This window comes from Pan troglodytes, chromosome 7 (assembly GCF_028858775.2).
Source record: "Pan troglodytes isolate AG18354 chromosome 7, NHGRI_mPanTro3-v2.0_pri, whole genome shotgun sequence".
Taxonomy (NCBI): Eukaryota; Metazoa; Chordata; class Mammalia; order Primates; family Hominidae; genus Pan; species Pan troglodytes.
The window spans coordinates 70,371,908-70,387,574 of record NC_072405.2 but is presented as its reverse complement, the minus strand read 5'-3'; the positions used below and the strand labels follow the sequence as shown (position 1 = coordinate 70,387,574).

General features: G+C 39.0%; 1 long non-coding RNA gene across 4 annotated transcripts in view; it reads right to left on the bottom strand.

The window, feature by feature from the left end:
* LOC134810877 (uncharacterized) overlaps positions 1–15,290 on the bottom strand; it is a 77,224-nt gene extending 61,934 nt beyond the window's left edge. For 3 of the 4 annotated variants that reach the window (XR_010159590.1, XR_010159588.1, XR_010159593.1), the window contains exon 1: positions 15,147–15,256. This is a non-coding gene — a long non-coding RNA (uncharacterized LOC134810877). Of the gene's footprint in view, positions 1–14,106; positions 14,171–15,146 lie in introns of all 4 variants that reach the window. The other variant, XR_010159591.1, reaches the window with a different exon arrangement.
* Between the last annotated feature and the right edge of the window lie 377 nt (positions 15,291–15,667).

The window sequence follows — 15,667 nt, the reverse complement described above, 5'->3', positions numbered from 1 at the left end:
TTAAAAATTAAATAAATAATAAGCCTCCAATCAATTTTCTTTCTTCTTTTTTCTTTATGTATTTTTATTTTTTTGACAGGGTCTCACTGTTGCTCAGGCTGGAATGCAATGGCATGATCATGGCTTACTGCAGCCTTGACTTCGTGGACTCAAGCTATCCTCCTACCTCAGCTTCCTGAGTAGCTGGGACCACAAGCATGAACCACCACACCTGGCTAATTTTTTTTTTTTTTTTTTTTTTGGAGCTGGTGTCTCCCTTTGTTGCCCAGGCTGTTGTCAAACTTCTGTGCTCAAGCAATCCTCCCACCTCAGCCTCTCAAAGTGCTGGGATTATAGGCATTAGCTAACAGACCCAGCAAACTGGTATTTCTAATAAGATTAAACAACTTATTATTTTTTTCTACTTAAATATTCATCTACTTTAAGTGCTACTAAGTTGTTATCAAGGTACTCTATATTGATAATGGCATAAAGTCTCATCCAGAAAAGAATGCTAATTATCAGACTGCTGAAATTATGGTTTATATTTGATGGAGCAAAGGGTCAGTCCTACGACTGAATTTCTTCTCTTATTTTACAATATCTCTGGCTCCAAGCACCACACACTATATATGCTTGGAGGACATTCTGGTTTATATCTTATATGATTAATATAAAATTACTCTGAATGTTAGTCATATTATAGAAGTTCTATGACTTGAATTTTTTAAGCCAAGAAGATTTTGAGGGAGTGGAGAACATTTAGATAATTCAGATTTCTTCATGATAAATTCATTAAAATAGGACCAATTACTTCTGTAATGTATCTAAATGAGATGTTTCGCTTCTTGACATTGTATATATTGGTGTATTCATTTTCTATTAATCAGAAATTGGACTCAAAAATATCATTCAATCATATCAGCAACAAAGAAAGTATATCTTCCTACAGTTTTCCATAAAAACAAATGCCTCCCTTGCAAATTTTTAATTCCTGTAAAGTTAAAGCAGTCACTTCATAAAAAGAAAAGTATAGAACTTTACATTACATTTTTCTTAGGCTGGTGCACAAGCTAATTTGTAAATTCTTTTATATACATAATTAAAATAACACAGATGCAAATTTTGAATTCAATTGAAAGTAAATTTGGAGGTTAAAAAAGAAAAGATGATTTTAAATACCTATTGATTTCATTTGAAAAGCATCATTAGACATATACAAAATACAGTAATAATGTTAAGTATTATTTTCCACACATGGATTTTCTATCTGAAAATGACAAAACATAACATGCAAATTTCAAAACATTTCTATTGAAGGCATCAATAGAATGCTTGACAGAAGCAACCGGTGAATTTTTGTATACCAGATTAGTGACAGGTTAGTCTTGTAAACATCTTCCTCCTCTGACAATTAAAGATTTTCAGTTAGCAACTGAGCTGCTTGATGCTGGCTAGGGAGGAGTTTCTTCCATGGTACACAGAAATATCTCATGAAAACAATGCATGCTGAAACATGAGAACTTCTATGGAACGTGTCAGAAGTTGTTTGAAATATCACACACACTATTGAATATTTTAGCTCAGATGGCTTTTGTTTGTTTGTTTGTTTGTTTGTTTTCTTTTGAGACAGAGTCTCACTCCATCACCCAGGCTGGAGTGCAGTGATGGAATCTCGGCTCACTGAAACCTCCGCCTCCCAGGTTCAGGCAATTCTCCTGCCTCAGCTTCCTGAGTAGCTGGGATTACAGGCATGCACCACCACACCTGACTAATTTTTGTATGTTTCGTAGAGATCTGGTTTCACCATGTTGGCTAGACTGGTTTTGAACTCCTGACCTCAAATGATCCACCCACCTCGGCCCCCCAAAGTGCTGGGATTATAGGCATGAGCCACCGCACACAGCCACTCAGATGGGTTTTTTACACAAATGACAAAAGCATTTTATCTCACATTGCAGTTATCACCAAGTATGAAAGTATTAAGATGTTTAGGCATTTCTTTAAAAGAAAATCAATCATAATATTTGCTTCAATAAATTCTTCTGCTAAAATTTGCTTCTATGTATTTATTGACTGAATAACATGTGTCAACCAACGTGCTAGTTTATTGTACACAGAATGGTAAACAAGATATAATTCCTGTCTCCAAAGACCTGTCAGTAGAGAAGGACAAGTAAAAGGCTAAATATTTATAAGATTTTTAATCATCTATACATACAAAATGTGAGTAAATATGTCTATGAAAATATCAGCACATTATCTGAGTAGCTTCTGTCTAGGAAAAACACTCAACAAAAGAGTATTTTTCAGTTTTTATTACATAAAAGTTATTCAAAAATTAAAACAAAAAAAGTAAGATTTTTAAAAGGTGGGCCAACAACAACAAAAACAAAAACATAAACGAGGTCTTGGGGGCAAGATGTCCACAAAGTTCTTGGAAAAGCTCTGACATATTCAGGGAGATCTAGAAAGTCACATGCATGTGTGAGGCTATGTGTATTTTCAGGAAAGACCTAAGACTGACTTAATATATCACTTTTCACTGACCCTTAGGGTCTTTGAAAACAGGAGTGAAGGCTAAGTTAAAGCTGTCAACTTCCATTTGAGGCATACTCTAACATACACACATACATGCACGCACACACACACACTCACTGAGAAACCCTTTGGAAAGGATAGGACACTTATTAGTTCAAAGCACTTAACCAACCTTCTGCCCAATTATTGGCTGACCACTAAGTTAACCAAGGAGAGATTTCAGTGGTTGCACATGATAAAGCTTACAGACTTTATTGAATTAGGCCAGAAAAGTCACTAAACAGTAAATAACGACAACCAAAACAAACAGCAACAATGAAAAACTATGGTAAGTAAGGGGGGAGTCTGATTTTCAGAATTGCCACATAATGTTATTTTAAATGTCCAGCTTTAAACAAAGAATTATGAGGCATACGAAAACACAGCATGGCCCATGCACAATGGGGGAAAATGTATTCAATAGAAATATTGTGCAAGGAAGCCCAGATATTGGACTTACTAGACAAATGCTTAAAACCAGCTGTTACAAATACTGTCAAAAACTAGAAGAAACTGTGTCTAAAGAAATAAAAGGGAGTATATGAATAATCAAATTGAGACTATCAATAAAGATATAGAATTTTTTTTTTAAAATGGGCCAAATAGAAATTCTAGACTTGAAAAGTACAATAACTGATGTGTGAAATTCATAGGAGGGTCTCAGAAGCCGATGTAAGCTAGCAGAAGAAAGAATTAAGTAAACTTGAAGATAGATCAAGTCTGGAGAAATTTACAAAAATTAAGAGTACCCAGATACATATGGGATATTTTCAATATGCCAACACATGTATAATGTGAGTCTCAAAAGTAGAGGAGAGAAAGAAAAGAACATAAAGAATAATTGAAGAAATAATGGCACCCTTTACAAATTTGATGAAAGTGTTTTATCTATGAATCTAAGAAGCTCAACAAACTTCAAGGAGGATAATCTCAAAGAAATCCACATGTACACACACTATAGTCAAACTGTCAAAACCTGGAAAGGAAAAAAAAATCTTGAAAGCAGTGAGAGAAAAACAACTTATTACCTACAAAAAAATTCCCCAATAAGTTAACATTTGACTTATAAGCAAAAACAACTGGAAGCCAAAAGGCAGTGACATGACATATTCAAAGTGCTGAAAGAAAAAGACCCTCAACCAAGAATTCTATATTCAACAAAACTATCCTTCAAAAATGAAGGAAAATGTAAGACATTTCCAGATAAACAAAAACCAGAAGAATTTTGTTGCTAGCAAACCTGGCCTAGAAAAAAAAAAAAAAAAACGCCATAGGGATTTCTTCAGGCTAAAATGAAAGAACATGATACAGTAAGCTGAAGCAACACTAAGAAATCAATAGCTCCAGTAAGTACCTACATAGGTAAAAATAAAAGACAATGTAAATGCATCTTTTGTTTTTAACTCCTTTGTTCCCCTATCTGATGTAAAAGACAACTGCATAAAGCAATAATTACATAGTGTGCTTGTCGGCTTACAATGTATAAAGATATAATTTACATGAGAAAATAGCAAAAAGGAGGAGGGAAGAAATAGAGTTAGACTGGAGTAAAGTTTTTGTATATTATTGAAGTTTAGCTGATTTTATTATGCACTAGATTTTTTAAGCTAGTCCGCTAATTGTAATACTAGGCACTAAGAAATAACTCAAAAAATTTAGCAAAATAAGAAAATTAAAATAGTGCAATAGAATAATGCATCTATTTAACACAAAACAGACAGTAATAGAAAAATATAAGGGCAAGAAAAAGATATAGGAAAGACAGCAAAATAGCTGTCATAAATCCTAATATATCAGTAATTATATCAAATGTAAATGAATTAACACTCCAATTAAAAGGCAGAGATTGGAAGATTGAATTTTTTTAAATGATACAACTACATACTGTCTAAAAGAGGTACACTTTAGATCCAAAAACACAAATAGTTTGAAAGCAAAATTTCTGAAAAAAAAATGTATCATCTAATCTAACCAAATGAAGGCTGGAGTGGCTATAATAATATCATACAAAAAGAAGCACAAGATACTATGGAGCCATAAAAAGGAACAAGATCGTATTCTTTGCAAGGGCGTGGATGGAGCTGGAAGCCATCATCCTCAGCAAACTAACACAGGAACAGAAAACAAAACACCATATGTTCTCACTTATAAGTGGGAGCTGAACAATGAGAACAGTGAACACAGGGAGGGCAACAACACACACTGGGACCTGTTGGGGAGGCTGGGGAGAGGGAGACCATCAAGATAAAAAGCTAATGCATGCTGGGCTTAATACCTAGGTGATGGGTAGATAGGTGCAGCAAACCACCATTGCATACATTTACCTGTGTAACAAAACTGCACATCTTGTACATACATCCCAAAACTTAAAACAAAATAAAATTTAATTTAAAAAAATTGCACTAGAGACAAAGAAGGAAATTTTGTAATTATAAAGTGTCAATGTCCATCAAGAAGATATAGCCCTTATAGACATATTAACAAAGTAAAATGCAACACATAGAATGGTAGAAAATATTTGCAAATCATATCTCCAATAAAAGTCTAGTTTCCAGAAAATACAAAGAATCCTCCCGACTTGCAATAAAAAGACAAATATCCAATTAAAAAATGGGCAAAGGATTTGCATAGTCATTTTTCCAAAAAAAAAGATATACATATAGATAACAAACACACAAAAAGATGATCAACAGCATTGGTCATTAGGGAAATGCAAATCGAAACCACAAGGAGATAGCCCTTCACACACACTAGAATGGCTAAAATCAAAAAGAAAGACAAGAACAAGTGTTAGAAAGAAGTCAGAGAAATTACAACCATCATACATTGCTGGTGTAAATGGTAAATGATGTAGATATTTTGGAAGACAGTTTGGCAAACCTTCAACAAGTTATTTATGGAATTACTATATAACCCAGAAATTCTAATACTAGGTATATGCACACACACAAAAAATGAAAACAAGTGTCAAACAAAAACTTGTACAAGAATGTTCATAGGAGTAATACAATAGCCAAAATGTGGAAACAATATAAATTTCCATCGACCAATAAATGGATAAACAAAATGGGATGTATCCATGCAATGGAATATTATTCAACCATCAAAAGGAATGCAATACTGATACATGCAGCAACATGGATATACCTTGAAAAGACCATACCAAGTGAAAGAAACCAGTCACAAAAGGACATCTATTGTATAATTACATTGATAGAAAATGTCCTCACATATATAATATCTGTGGAGGACTATCCACTTTTGTTCTAAAGAGAAGAAGTAGAGTTCCAAGTTACCCAGGAAAGACCTCCTCAAAAAAAAGAGTTCAAAAACTATTGACTAAAAACTCATAGCTATAAAATTGAGGAATCTTGGTGACCCAATGTGTTTCATATTCCCACAGATATTTAAGGAGAGGCTTTACTTTACCCTCAGAAGTTTGGAAACCCTTCTCTCTTTTTTTTTTTTTTTTTTTTTTTTTTGAGACGGAGTCTTGCTATGTTCCTCAGGCTGGAATGCAGTGGCACCATCTCGGCTCACTGCAAGCTCCGCCTCCTGGGTTCATGCCATTCTCCTGCCTCAGCCTCCCGAGTAGCTGGGACTACAGGCGCCCACCACCACACCCGGCTAATTTTTTGTATTTTTAGTAGAGACGGGGTTTCACCGTGTTAGCCACGATGGTCTCGATCTCCTGACCTTGTGATCCACCCGCCTCAGCCTCCTAAAGTGCTGGGATTACAGGCGTGAGCCACCACGCCCGGCCTTAGAAACCCTTCTTAGGTACAGTCTCCACCTAACAGTTTCCTCAACTTCACAGGCACAGCCTTTGTGCCCTGGAAGACGATCCTCTTGAACATATGCCAAATTGTCTATGGAATGGTATTTCATATATTGTGGAAAATGCTTGAAATATAAGCAAACTCTTTATCCTTATTATTAAAACATAAGCTTTAAAAAGAAAAGTTTTATAGTAAAATTTTTACTATAGTTTATATAGTAAAAAGCCTGTGAATTTGCTGACTGGGAAAGATTTTTTTAATTAAAACTACGAACATCTCAGGACCAACACAGGGCTGTTGAAATGTGGGAGTCATTGCCTAAAATCAGAATATCTCCGTTATAATTCTATTAATAGGGGAAACCTCAGCCAAGGTAGTTGACCCTCTCAGACTCAGTTTTCTCTCTTGTGAAACTGAGGGGTTGAGCCTGAAATTTTCTTAGGTTTCTTTTACCTTCAATATTCTACGTCCCTGTGAATTTGGAGAATACCTCAAATCCTTGACAATTCAGGCAGTACATCATGTTATCCCAGGGTCTTAAATGAACCAGCGCACTGGGAGGAGACCATCCCCACATGACTCTTCTGTCCCTATCATCAGAGGTGAAAAGGCCTTACTGAGGGGGTACATCAGGCTTTCCCCAGAAGATTCCCTTCCATCCAAAGGGATGAAGATGGAAAATATACACTTCCTGCTCTACCAATAGGTATTAGAAGTCAAACAGGAGTCTCCCCCTTTAGACCTTCTACACCTCATCGAGACGAGCAGGAAGCTGCTGAAACGCACACTTTTGTATCCCCCAATATGGTAGTCTCTGCCTTGATTATGCATTGGAATTAAACTCATGCCTTTTTTCTCTTTGTCACCCAAGGCTGGACTCCCAGTCATCCCTCAATCATCCACCAGCCCTTTGCTGATCCTTTTATTTCTTCTCTTCTTACCTTTCTCCATCTCAAATTCCAGAAATCCTTCTACTGTGCCTTTTAGAACTCCCCATCCATTATCTGCAAAATCCCTATATTCTTTTTTTTTTTAATTTCAACTTTTATTTTAGATGCAGGAGATACATGTGCAGGTTTGTTGCATGGGTATATTGCACTCAGGTAGTGAGCATAGTACTGGATAGGTAGTTTAAACCCTTGCCTCTCCTTCCCTCCCACCCCAGTAGTCTGCAGTGTCTCTTGTTCCCGTATTAATGTTCATGTCTGCTCAATGTATAGCTCCCACTTCCGAGTGAGAACATGCAGGACTTAGTTTTCTGTTCCTGTGTTAATTCACTTAAATCCCCCATATTTGTAACCTCATCTCTAACTATTCGTTTCACCTTCTGTGTAGAACAAAAAACTGGCTTTCCCTGAAAATATTACTTCACCTGTAATCCTTCTAAGAAATACCTGTTTTTCTCCCACCAGCCTTATACGGTTCTACTCAGAGGTGGGAAGATATTCTTCCTGTTCCTCCTTCCCAGTTTTAAACCACTCTCTCTCTTTTTTCTCTGAAACACTCCAGCTTTGAAGATTATGTCATAAAATAACACCACTGTAACTCCTTATTTTTCCTGTCACCTATATACCCCCTAGGAGCTCCCGTCATTCTTCCTAGAATTGAGACTCTCTCCTGACTTCACTCTTAGAAGTTTTAGTCTACAACAGAGATGATCCTTACAACACTCTGATCCCTTGGTTTCTTGGTCTCCTCGCTACAACGGCCTTGTTCACCCACTGCATGCCATCTGCTCCCTCCTGTGGTGACATACTAGATCTGTCATTATCAGTAACTGCTAAACAAAATGACAGCCTCTGCTGAGACCTCAGTCTACAGCCTGAGATATACAAGAAGAGAGCTGCCCTTCTTATCAACAAAAGCCCTTACAGCAACACTTAGGAATAAATGTCCACAAACATTGAGACACTGACCAACTCCACTTCCCCTACTTGGAAAATAAAAGATGGAGAACTTTTTGGTTTATACAGAGAAGCCCACAGGAAGATGAACATCAAGGCCTATTTGTATTATTTACACCATTCCTCTCTGAAATAAAATACATAGCCTGTCTAGTATCCACTCACATTCCCCACAAGTGCATTTGAATCAACAAACAAATATAAATAAATAAATAACCAGAAGACATGAGAGATCCCCCAATGTAAAGGACAAAAAGATTTTACAGCCAGTGCCCCCACCTCCTTCCCATAAAGTCAATTCTACTAAACTGCGATGTCAACTTACTTTTTATTTTATTTTATTTTTTTATTTTTGAGACAAGGTCTCACTCTGTCACCTAGGCTGGAGTGCAGTGACACAATCCTGCTCTCCTCTCAGGTGATCCTCCCATTTCAGCCTTTGAAGTAGCAGGAACTACAGGTGCACGCCACCATGCCTGGCTAATTTTTTTTATTTTTTGTAGAGACAGGGGTCTCGCTATGTTGCCCAGTCTGGTCTCAAACTCCCGAGATCAAGCAATCCTCCCATCTCAGCCTCTTAAAGCACCAGGATTACAGGTGTGAGCCACCATGTCCAGCCGTCAACTTACATTTTACAAACATTCTGTGTGAGAATGACTTAGTTACTACCCTACAGTTATAATTTTCTAGCTTAGTTTAATTTAAATTCTGAATATGTTATTATCAAAATGCAAGGGGTTTTGTTTACACTAGCAAAAGAGCACTGTTCACCAATGACAGGCTTAATGTTAAATTGGGCCCTATTTCTTTGCAGCAGCAAAGTAATCAAACAAGAATTCCATGCCTCTATTAAGCATTTACATTAGGACTGCCTAATTACACCAGGATTTGTTTGGGTAGCACTGGCAGATGTTCTGAAAGACTGTGGGAAAGGCAGCTGGGGTTTCACAGAAAGCAAACGCCCACCTAGGACCATTCTAACATTAGTGCAGGGAACCTGAGTGCTTGTGTGGAGCAAGACATGTGCTGGGTTCTTCTTAATATAATTCCCCACAGTAGATTTTCTGAGCACCTGCAATAGAGGTATTTGTTCTCCATCTGCCTCAGAAAAATATTGAAAGAATTCACAAAGAAAGCCGGGTGTCGTGGCTCACGCCGGTAATCCCAGCATTTTGGGAGGCCGAGATGGGTGGATCACCTGAGGTCAAGAGTTGGAGACCAGCCTGGCCAACGTGGTAAAACCCTGTCTCTACTAAAAATATAAAAATTAGCCAGGAGTGATGGCCAGCGCCTGTAATCCCAGCTGCTCAGGAGGCTGAGGCAGGAGAATCGCTTGAACTCAGGAGGTGGAAGTTGCAGGGAGCCGAGATTAGGCCATTGTACTCCAGCCTGGGCGACAAGAGTGAAACTCCATCTCAAAAAAAAAAAAAAAAAAAAATTCACAAAGAAAGTCCAGAAAACATTGAGTTTTTTTGCAATGAAGTGTTATGAAAATAGATTATTTAAATTATCAATGGGTTTTAATCTTATTTAAGAATTAGTAAATCCACTTAGATTTTCATTGTGCCAGCTGACAGTGTATTTTCTGACTTTTTTACACAACACAAGGCATAAGATTTGAGAAACTATGAGATTCTGCTTGTTTTAAGCCCTGATGGTTCATAGTCGAGTGTGAGGCAACCTGGCAGCCATATCAGTGTAACAAAGGACTGAACAGACCCGGGCTCTGTTTTCTATGTTTCATCCCACACCGGCATGATTGAAGGGGTAGTTGTGGGCCAGACAAGTGACAGATGGCACATTTGCACCAATCAGATTTGCCAGTGCAGGAGGTTCTCCTCTCACTGCCATACCCAGGAAACAGGCCATGGCTCCATGTCCATATGGGATCGCTCCAGGAGTTCAGGCTTTAGGGCACAATTATTTGGATGAACAGGTTTGGCCTTGACTCTGAGTTTGGGAAATGTCGTGGATAACCCACATTTGGCTTACTGTAGTTCTGAGTCATCACTGGACATTTCCTTTCTCTAGGAGATAGCCCAGGGCATTAAAACTACTTTCCACTATCAGCAGATCCTGGAAATAGCCCTGAGCCTCAGCTCTAGTTCCTCTCAGCTGCAGTCTGAAAGCAGCCTGCTTTTCCAGGACCCCAGAGAGAGACACACTCATCTGTGTCCCCCAAGGGTCTGTGCCCTGCAGACCTCGGTCTTATTTGTGGACCCTGTAGCAGCCCTGTGACTCAGGTCCAGCCCCTCTCAGCCATGGCTGAGGGCCAGCACTGCCTGCCCAGGGACCCACCCAGTGACCCAGAGCAAAACAATCCAGAAACCTGCAGGAAGCCACACCTATCCACATACCAGGTTATAGGACTGCCATCTGCAGACGCAGAAGTAGACCCTCATTCAGCACCAGCCCTACTGGCCATGCTTCTGGGGGCAGCCCAGTCCACCCAGAGCCCAGACAGGATCCATGTTTGCTTGAGCCCCGGGTAATAGGCTCACCTACCTTATACCTCACTATGCACTCAGTAGAAGCCACATGACCTAGCTCTAACCCTGCTCAACTGTGATCCCAGAGGAAATCTCAGAGTCAGCCTGGGGACCTAATAGAAGAGGGCCTTTATCTACAGAACCATCTATACAGACTGAAAGAGGTATTTGGTACTTGAAATGCATAGACAGCAACACAAACCTACACAGATCATATGATCCAGCAATCCCACTTCTGGGTATGTATCCACAGAAAACGAAATTAGTATGTTGAATTAATATCTGGTTTGATTCCATACCTTGGCTATTGTAAATAATGCTGCACTATTTACAAGAGCCAAGGTATGGAATCAAACTAAATGTTCATGAATTTATAAATGGATGAAGAAACTGTAGAATATTACTGGACCATAAAAAGGAAGAAAATCCTGTCATTTGCAACAACGTGGATGAAACTTGGGGACATTTATGGTAATTGGGATAAAAAAGTCACAGAAAAAAATGCTATATGGTCTCATTTATATATGGAAATACTATATGATATCACTTATGTGTGGAATCTAAAAAAGTTGAACTCAGAGAAGCAGAGAGTAGAATGGTGGTTGTCAGGGGCTCAGGGATAGGGGAAATGGAGAGATGTTGGTCAAAGGGTACAAAGTTTGTTATAAGATGAATAAGTTCTGGCTGGGCGCAGTGGCTCATGCCTGTAATCCCAGCACTTTGGGAGGCCAAGACGGGTGGATCACGAGGTCAGAAGATGGAGACCATCCTGGCTAACACGGTGAGACCCAGTCTCTACTAAAAATACAAAAAAATTAGCCGGGCGTGGTGGCACATGCCTGTGCAGGAGAATTGCTTGAACCCCAGAGATGGAGGTTGCAGTGAGCCGAGCTTGCACCACTGCACTCCAGCCTAGATGACAGAGTGAGACTCTGTCTCAAAAAAAAAAAAAAAAGATGAATAAGTTCTGGAAATCTAATATACAATCTGGGAACTACAGTAAATAATACTGCCTTGTTTACTTGAAATTTGTAAGAGTAGATTTTAAGTGTCCTCACTGCATGCACGTATACACACACACACACGCATAGAAAAGGGTAACTATAGGTGGTGATGGTTACATTAATTAATGGTTGTGGCTATCATTATACATGTACATGTATATCAAATCATCACATCATGTACCTGAATATATATAACTTTTGTCAATTAAATTTTAAAAAACTACTTTCCACTAGAACCAAGAAATCCCAGCACTGACTCCTCCTTTCTTTAAACTCAGATTATTCCTGAAAAAAAAAAAGAAAAATTAATTTTATGTCTAGAACAATGAAATCATCCCTTATTGGTAGCTTTTGAAAAAATCAGAGAATATAATCCTGCTTCTTCCAACCAACTTTACCATGTTGCTGGCTTTCTACTGCCACCCTTCTATCCTGTTATATCCTGTTGTATTTCTCCCCCTTCCTACCCCACCCATAGACTCACTGTTTACCTGATTTTATAGGAAATAAAAAGAAAATTCCTTTAAGATTACCTCTAATCTTGGTCACCATAATATCCCCAGAATCTAGCACACTGCCAAGAAAATAACAGGTGACTAATAAATGCTTACTGAATAAATTTTGAAAGGCCTATGTGACATCAAAAATAAGCATAAAGGACCAGGATAATCTATGTAACATAATGCATACCCCAAAAGAGATAAGCCATGTTAAGAAAAATATTCCCTGTGTTAAGGTGTTACAATGAGGATCCCCAATGAATCAGACCTCCCCATGTCCACACTCTTTCACAATGTGTGATTGCTGTTCTTCCCATCAAAAGGTAGTCTATTGCTCTGCTGCCTTGAATCTGCCCTGACTCAAAATTTCTTTGGCCAACAGAACATAAAATAAGGCATCCTATAAATAACAAAGCCTAGTCCTTCAAAGATTTGGCAGATTCTGCTCTTGCTCTCCTGGAAGCCTGCTACCAGTACATTGTGGAGAAGCTGACTCTAGCCTAGTGGAGGATGGGAGGCCTCATGAGGAGAAAAAAGTGCCATAGTCAACAGCCGGTACCAACTGTCAGGCATGTAAGTGAGGCCAGCCTGGCCACCAGCTCCAGTCAAGCCATTCATGATATGCAGAAGAACCACTTAGAGTGCAAACCCACAGAATTATGAGAAAGAGTAAACCACTGTTGCCTTGTCAGAGGGCAGACACCCAGCAATGGAGCACTGAAACACTCTATCGTGTCCAGGTTTCCATTACCTCTCCTCCCACCACCAATGCCTGAAGCCCAGTGTCCTTGTGAGTAGGATGCGGCTACTTTGTTAGGTTCAGAACATTCATCAGGCTCTCCCAACCAGCCACTGCTCACAATCCACTTGCTCTCATCCATTTTCCTAAAATTCTGTACCTTTTCCTTGAACCTGGATCCTCCCACTCTGTCTGGCTGTCTCAAGCCAACTGTTCCATGATCTACCTGATTTTCATCTGAAATTTCTCCCTATGGACCTGCCATTTATGTCACCCTCCTGGGTTCCAGAAAGTGCAGGCCATGGAGGACTGGCCCTCTTCATACACACCCATCGAAACTTTGAAACTTCCCATTGAACCTGACCAGATCCCTGGGACACACAATGCCCAGGACCCTGGTTCTTCAAGAAGGGGGCTCATATGAATATGTTAACTTGGGATATTTTGAAGGAAGAAAGAAGAAAAATGAGCTGTGGATAATGATAACTCACCTAGTGGAAAAATAATTGTGAAACATGATCTTGAACACAAAGCTATCCCCTCTTTCTATGTTCCCTTGGGGATTTTACTATTATTTGTACTAAATTCTTAACCTTTATATCTGCAAATGCTCAACAGTGATTTTTCAGGAAGCTTTTTACCAATTGATTATGCTGCTATTTATTATTCAAGGCATTTATTATTCTTGACTGTTTACTTGGTTCTGTAGTGATAGTTACAAGCCAAATGCCTTTTGACCTGGGTCTAGAGTTTTCTATGGTGACATTCTGTGCTCATTAGTTTTCTAGGAAAACTCTGGAAAGATAATTGTTTCAAGCTCTTTTTAGTACCAACAGTCATTATCTTGTTGGAATCCCAGCTGAAAATAACAAGAACCCCTTCCAGAGTTACACCACTCACCTGCCCCCTGGCCACTGCTACATAGGGTTGTCCTGTTTGAATCTTTCACAGCATAATCACTGCACCTGCAGACTCAGCAGCTCTTCCAGTGGCAGCCCAATGTGGCAGGTGGCAGTGGCAATCCATTTGTTTGCTCTTCCTGGCCACTAGCTCTCTCTCCAGGCCATGGGCTCTTCCCAAATGTTTACTTGCAACCCAAGGTAAAGATTTAGGCTCTGAACCAAGCACTGACCTTTGCTTGAGTCTTACTCCTTGACTGCCACTCTCCTGAAGAGTGATGGAGGCTGTAAGTTTTCCTAGAAAAAAAATGACTCACTCATTGGCAATTATCTTCCTACAGAGATATCGTGCCTCTGTGCCAACAACAAAGGAAAGGGTGTGGCTCAATATTCACCAAATCTAAGTGCTTCTAGGAGAGTGCACATCTCCTTTTAGTTTAAATTTTGACATTATAATATTAACTAAATAACAATCCTTATGAGGACATCTGCAGGGATAAGCCACAGGGATGGTGCCAGTATAAACATATTTCCTTGGCTCTAAATTTTGGTGTTCTCTGTAAAAGTATGTCTGATTGCGCTATAATTAAGGACTAGGTAGGGGAGGAATGGGTGGGAGAAAATGAGAAAGGTGAGTTTCTCTCTCTCTCATAGTCCCAAGATTGGCACAGAGGAAGATGCTGTGATCTCTACCTGTCTGATGCCCATATTTGATCAAATCTGCTGTGAAGAGGAGGCACTGGGGCAAGGCACCAGGGAAAGTGAAGTGTAAGTCCCACCTAAGCAGATACACCTGGAGCATCTATCCCCAATAAGGGGCTCCCATCCTCCAGGATGTTGACATTTTCTGGGATACTATAGGTGGGGTAAAGCAAAAATTGCATGAGTTTTAGAGTCAGAAAGACTTGGGTCCTCATTCACCTTCTGCTTCTGATTATAGGGCAGTGTTTTCATATTTACAATGTTGCCTTGCAATGTGTTATGGGAATGGGAATTTAAAAATGCAAGTAAAGTGATAAAATATGGTAGCTATTATTGCATCTGTAAATCATTTCATGAACTAATCAGTTTGTGTTAAATATAATTCACAAAACTAAAATGCATCCTGTAATGATTTCTCCATGGCTTTTTTAGCTCTCTCAGGATCCTAAGATATTTTTCCAAAACACTTGCTCACCCAGCTTAGTTTATTAAAAAGATAAGTATCTAAAGCAAACTACACCATTATGCCACCCCAGAGCTTACTCTCAATACAAAAAAAAAAAGTTCTTACCTCCCAACCTGTGCAGTTGGTTGTCCACGACTCTACTTTCTTGACAAAAGTGCTGCCAAAGGGACCCCAGGCCTCTAGAGGCAGAGTCCGCTATGATCCAGGGATGCATTAAGGAGCAGACTCTGCTCTATGCTAAAGCTGGACACAAGGATAACTATGACCTCATAATGCTGAAGACCACTCCAGACTCTTCCTAAACTTCTAGATCTGATAAAATTACAATAGTATTAACAACCACCACTGTGTTTTGAGCACTAAGTGTCAGGCATTCCAATAAAAGTTTTATGTTTATGAACTTTTGTTCTCATAAGAGCCCTGTGAGATGTTACTACTCTCCTTTTATAGATAGATAATTTAAAGTTTAGATGAGTTAAACATCCAAGGCCACAGGGCTAGACAGTGTAAAGCCAGGAGTAAAATACAGGCTTTTAAGGCATTTTATTCATATTTTCCAAACTTTTTTTTCAGCAGTTAAAGCCTTTTATCTAAAGAGTACCCAGCTTCATAATAAATAGATTGAC